General features: G+C 36.1%; 1 long non-coding RNA gene across 1 annotated transcript; it reads right to left on the minus strand.

Moving 5' to 3' along the window:
* Positions 1-1143: 1143 nt before the first annotated feature.
* On the minus strand, positions 1144-4570 carry LOC309349322. Its single transcript, XR_014159846.1, has 3 exons — positions 3934-4570; positions 2970-3086; positions 1144-1266 (listed from the first exon to the last, which is right to left on the minus strand). It is a non-coding gene; the product is annotated as an uncharacterized lncRNA (long non-coding RNA).
* Positions 4571-5807: the final 1237 nt, after the last annotated feature.

The raw sequence follows: 5807 nt of genomic DNA on the forward strand, positions 1-5807 counted from the left end.
AGCTATGTGATAATTAATAGAAACTGACCATTATCCCTTTCCCTCTCAATACCTACTGGTGGTTTTTGTTACCCAGAAGCTTAAACTTGGTTACAATACACAACTACAATTGTACTTAGGCAAGAAAATCTATTTTAAGAACCCAATTATGGGACAATTCAGCAAGCGATTTTGCACATAAATTCAAGCAGCTGAAGCCACCAACCCCTATATATCTTATACGGTCCACTGGATGATGGTTAAAAAATAAAGTGATGTCAGGGAGGCTATGACACATTGAACTCAAGACTTAAATCACTAGAGCTCTCCAGCATCTTTATTGTATGAACTGAACTTGGATATGCTGCCTCTTAAAGATCCACAGTCAATTATTATTGATAACTTTTACAGTTATGTGATAATTCCAATATATAGTGTAATTATAGAGATGTTAAACAAAGTTTTCGTGAATGACTTTCAATGGCTATTTTGCTAAGCAGTAATATTGGCACTGAACCTGGTAATGAATTACATAATCACAAGAGTAAGAATTCATTACTGAAAGAATAAGAAGTATTAATGGAGCTTTCATTTACACATATGAAACAGGTGTTTCATTTACAGAAATAGACGTCTTTACAGTAAAGCTGATAAACATTCACGCATATTCCTTTATCAACCCAAAATGCAAACATTTAGAAGTAAAGTTTCATTACATCCAAACGCACATGTTTATTAGGGGTCTGAGAGATTGATGGACTTACTAAAGTTTTTAAGAAGCGAGCCTGCTTTGCAGAGCTTGCACAAGTCACGTTCCAAAGAAATACTACTTTCAGTCATTAATGATTAGCACAATATATGAAATTATGGTATAAGCCTCATGCCAGAGAAGTTAGCGGAAATGTTTAGCAATGGTGTTAATTGAGTTAGGATTGTACCCTTGGCAGGTACTGACAAACAAGCAAACTTTAAAATTAGTGGGCTTCTTTTAGCAGAGCAAGATGCATTAAAAGAGAACTATCTAAAGTTACAATCCTGTGCACAGTTGGACTGCTTATATGCTATTGACTTCAGTGACTGCAACCCTAAATCTCCATCCATTTTTCTGTTATTTCCATATATATATATGGGGAAATAACAGAAAAATGCAGGTGTGTTCACTTTCGTAAAGGCAGAGGCATCATAATTCATTTTCAGATTACTTCATTTATAATGGGCTCAAATACAGCTTGTTACAGCTTTTATTTTGCATTTCCAAATATTAGGTTTCATTTCAACACGTTATCCCTGCAAGAAAAGGAACAAATTGGGAAGTTAGTAGCAGTATTCTTGTATGCTTAATAAGAAGCATATCAGGTTTATCAGATTTGAAATATGCATAGAACCTTGAACCTGATTCATTTTGTGAATCTCTCTCTCTCTTTCTTTTTTGTTTCACTTTCTCAAGTTCTCCACTGCTTAATTTAGAAAGAAACTTCAAAGATGCAACTGACATCTTTGAAGCGTCGTACGGAAACGGAATCTGAATAGCCCCTTTTACAAAGGCTCGAATCCAGGATCTAACAAGGCTCAAAAAGCAAATGACCCTGCTACTGCTCCTTACTCAAAAAGGGTCAGACAGAGTTTTGCATTTACAACACAGCTAACTTTGAAATTCTTCCATATGATATGGAATATTCCGTTATAATGAGTGCCATGATTGTTAGCCTGCTGTTTAGAATTTAACAGAGAATTTTAACATCAGCCAATTTAAAATGCACATCTCATCAGAACCTGAACTGGCTCATAACATGGTTGCTTTCCCTCTATAATCCCATCTCTTTTCTTGCTTCGAACGAGCCTTCAAAACGAGATAAAGAGGAGATCATTTAAACAAGGCCAAAGGAAGCAAAACTGGTCCTGTCAGCCAAGAGAAGGTGCATGTTCCTGGCTCAATATTCACCTCTTGAATAGATTTCATTGCCATTTGTCTTGACATAAGCAGCCAGATTCCGCTGCTCTTTATTTTTCAGAACGCAGAGCCTGAGACCACACAGCATTGGTGCTTTTTTCCCCCTTCCAAGCTAACTGTACTTAAACTTTGTATCTGATCAACTTAAGTGTATTGGATTTGAAAACAGTTAGTCAATTGTTTTCAGTCCCTAGGTGGTGGTTTATGGTAATGTTTGCATCAATACTAACAAAAGCCATACTGCAGTACAAAGTACATCAAGGAAATGAAAGACAAGGCTGCCTGTTGTCAGCTCTGTCTACAATAAAGGCAGGATTCAGGACTAGGGCAGAGATCGTTACAGAACCACAAAAATGAATGAACCACAGAAACCAGAGGGATGATGGTTCACATCAAAGGTGTGGGGACTGGCTAATGGACAAGGTTGCACACAGGCCACAAGACACGTAACCTGGGCTCATCTGGCTACACAAAAAATGTCACAAAGGGGGAAGAAAAATATACATGAAAACATCCCGATATGGTCTCATAGAATGACCATGAGAACTGAAGGATGCTGTTCAGCTGGCTGTTTAAGGGAAGCAACCCATCCTCTTCAGCGAGAGGATATTTGTTTTCGACCCTCTGATGTTTCTTGAATTTCAGGGTGGGATTACAGGTGCAGATATTTGAAATGATCTGAAGCATAAGTAGTTAATTGAAGCATCCTGCAGTTCAAACATTTCTCAAGACAATTTATTAATTCCAAGTAGCTTTACATGCAGAAAAACATATTTCTGTACTTTAAAAAAAGCCCAAGCAAACGTGCAAACAGAGCAATCACAATAATGATAAAAGAGTAGGGAGATATATATATATATATATATATATATATATATATATATATATATAATTTCTCACTTGTCTGGGCCTTATCATATATAATTTAGAAGAAAACAATTAAAGGAACTAAATGCTGCAATAATATGACATTCATACAATGGCATCTATTAATATAAGGCAGTAGTTATCCTTTATTTGAAGCCTAACCTCTGGAAACCTGCTGTGCTGCTAGATGCGAGAATGTCAGAGAAAAATAAGTGAAAGCATATCTCGTCATGGGGTAAATTGCCTGTTGAAAAGAATTGTGCTTAGTTTCTCATTTGAATGCCGCTTTCTGCAAAAAAAAAAAAGAAAAAAGAAAAGAAATGAAAAAAATGAAAAAAAAGAGAGGGGGAAATAGGAAGGATTGTTATCAAGGTACAGACTAATCTTTTCTGGCCAAATGAGAGTGAGAGAGAAAGGGGGGCGGTGAGGATATTCATTTGAACAAAAGATGCAATCCAAAAGGAAAGGGGGAACAACATCTCTCTTCTCCTTTGTGTTATATTCCTATTTCAATATACGTGAGGGTTTGTTTTTTGGTTTTTTAGCATCAGTGGACGAGTTGCAAGAACTAGAGCAAAGTTGCAAAGCTAATAAGAAACACAGAGCACAGAGAAACCCTGAACTTTTATTTCATGATTGGAGATATTCTTCACGTCTCATTAGAAAGATTCATATAAGGAACTTACACACAGATACAAAATAATGACATTACAACTGCTTGAAGTGTCTTGTACCAGACGTTGTGCTATGAAATGGTACACAATATTTCACTGTCCATTCAATCCTCAGCTAGGAAAAACAACTACAAAACAACAACACACATACACACGTCATCACTAAAATAAAAATAAGTATCTGGCTGTAGCAAGCTTTTTAATTAACAGTGTGGGTGAAGTAAAATAACTTAATATTGCCAGATATGCTATATATAATTTCACATCCTCCTCCCAATGTTCTAAGCCCGTAGATTTCAGAACTATAAGCTCTACAGTAAATAATGATTCTCTTCATATCTGATATATAATGAATCTTGACTTTAAGCAGATGATATCAAAAGAAATATCAATAAGTTAATACTAAAGAATACAAGTCAAAAATAACACAGACCCTGAAATAACCATCTTTACTTGACCTACCTTATCTGTTGCAAAATGCAAAGTCCCTGGAGAGGCCTTTGACTAATTTTTCTAGTAAAGTCTTCAATGACATATAACCATCAAGAGCTGAATTCACAACTTAGCCATTTTACATAGACTATCATTTTCAGGTTATAGAGGTTATATTAGAACTTCCCAATATATACTGTGCAAGGAAGCAGTTTTATTTTCAAACAAAACCACCTGCATTTAATTCACAGCATCACCACAGTATTGTCTATATATCTATCGATAAGCACAAAGTTCATAATTTTGTTTTCTAGAAAGTAGTCGTCGTTTGGAGTTCTTAAATTGCATCAAACAGTTATGTTAAAATATTGCAGTGCTTTAAATTTTTAAAGAACTTTTTAAAAAGCCTACCCACTGCAGCAAATTAAACACCCTGCACAATATTATTTTTGAAGCAAGTTATTAGTGCAGCTTCTTGCAACAAGGCATAGTTTGTACCTACGTTGCCAAATTTCATTACAGGAAGAAATTGCTCCAGTTTTATACAAAAAATCCCCAACCCATTCAAAATGACAAAATGTGTTTGGATAGAATTAAAAAAAAAAAAATTCAAGGACATTTGAACGTTAGCTGTCATTATGGTCCAATACACTATTTATTTCTTTGGTATGCATCTCCTGACCTGTATATAAAATTCATAGTTTCAGAAGTGACATGTGCAAGCCTTGGACAACTGGGGAAAAGGCATATTTCCTGACCTTGTAACCATAGCAACCACTTGCTGATTGGTAGCAGGCAGGCGTTCCATCCTTTACCACTGAAGGCAAGTATGTAAGATTGCTGGCTTTGTTTGTGGTTCTTGCTTTATTTACATGCAAACATGAATGCCAGTCTTAAAAACCACTGGCTCTGCAAAATCTAATGTGGCCAGAATGGGAAAGGGAGATTGGAGTGTGTGGGTGTTCTGCAGTAAAATTAACACAAGCATTAATTGGCTGCATCACATCCTATTTAAGCAAATCAGCACGTGCCACCAAGTTAGAAAGACCTGCATAATCTTTCATTGGGTTTCTAGGTTTTAGGTGAGCACGAGGCCTCTGATTTTGTTGTTGTTTCCAATTGAAATAAAATCCCCATTTATTTATTTTTAGTTTATGGGTAATGAATGAAAATGGCAAGTATATTTTTACTGGCTTTTTTTAAAAAAAGAAATCTACGTAAGCAATGCATGCAGGTGGCGCAGAGACTTAAAATAATAATAATAATACTTCCCCTGGGATACTGCCACTAAAGTAAATGGGTCTACTCCAGAAAAACAAGCAAACACATGGCAGAGTTGTGTTCTTGCACTGCTTTATGCTGGGGTAAAATTTTTAAATCTTCCCTTCTAAAATCACAAGCTTTCAGTTCAATAAAACCAGATGAAATTAGTTGGGTACTCTTAGCAGAATGCAGCTGAATCGTCTATGACTAACAGTCCAACGTTCTCCCCCTCCTCGCTACCCCCACCTTTCCCCTTTTCCACATATGCATTCCCTATAAAAATGAAAATGGGATTCTATATAATGCAGTGCTGGATGAATAATCTATCCTCCACAGCAGCATAAAGCTCAGCAAGTATGGAGATGTATTTGTATTTACCCCTGTTGTTTATATACAAGATTCATCTCCAGGTCAGGGCTGCCATTAGGGATAGAGGAGCAAAGGGAAGACAATTCTTTGTTCGCGATATAGAATTAGAGGAAAAAAGTCATCCACGTTCTGTTCTAAAGTCACACACTTTCTATTATAAAATGTTAATTTATCCCCTTCCAGTGATTGTTTTTACATCGATTGTGGAATCTCCTGTTCAATAAACCAAACACTCTTTTATTTCAAAATTGCTGGTCATGTATATTCACCCA

This window comes from Podarcis erhardii (assembly GCF_964252035.2).
Source record: "Podarcis erhardii genome assembly, chromosome: 8".
Classification (NCBI taxonomy): Eukaryota; Metazoa; Chordata; class Lepidosauria; order Squamata; family Lacertidae; genus Podarcis; species Podarcis erhardii.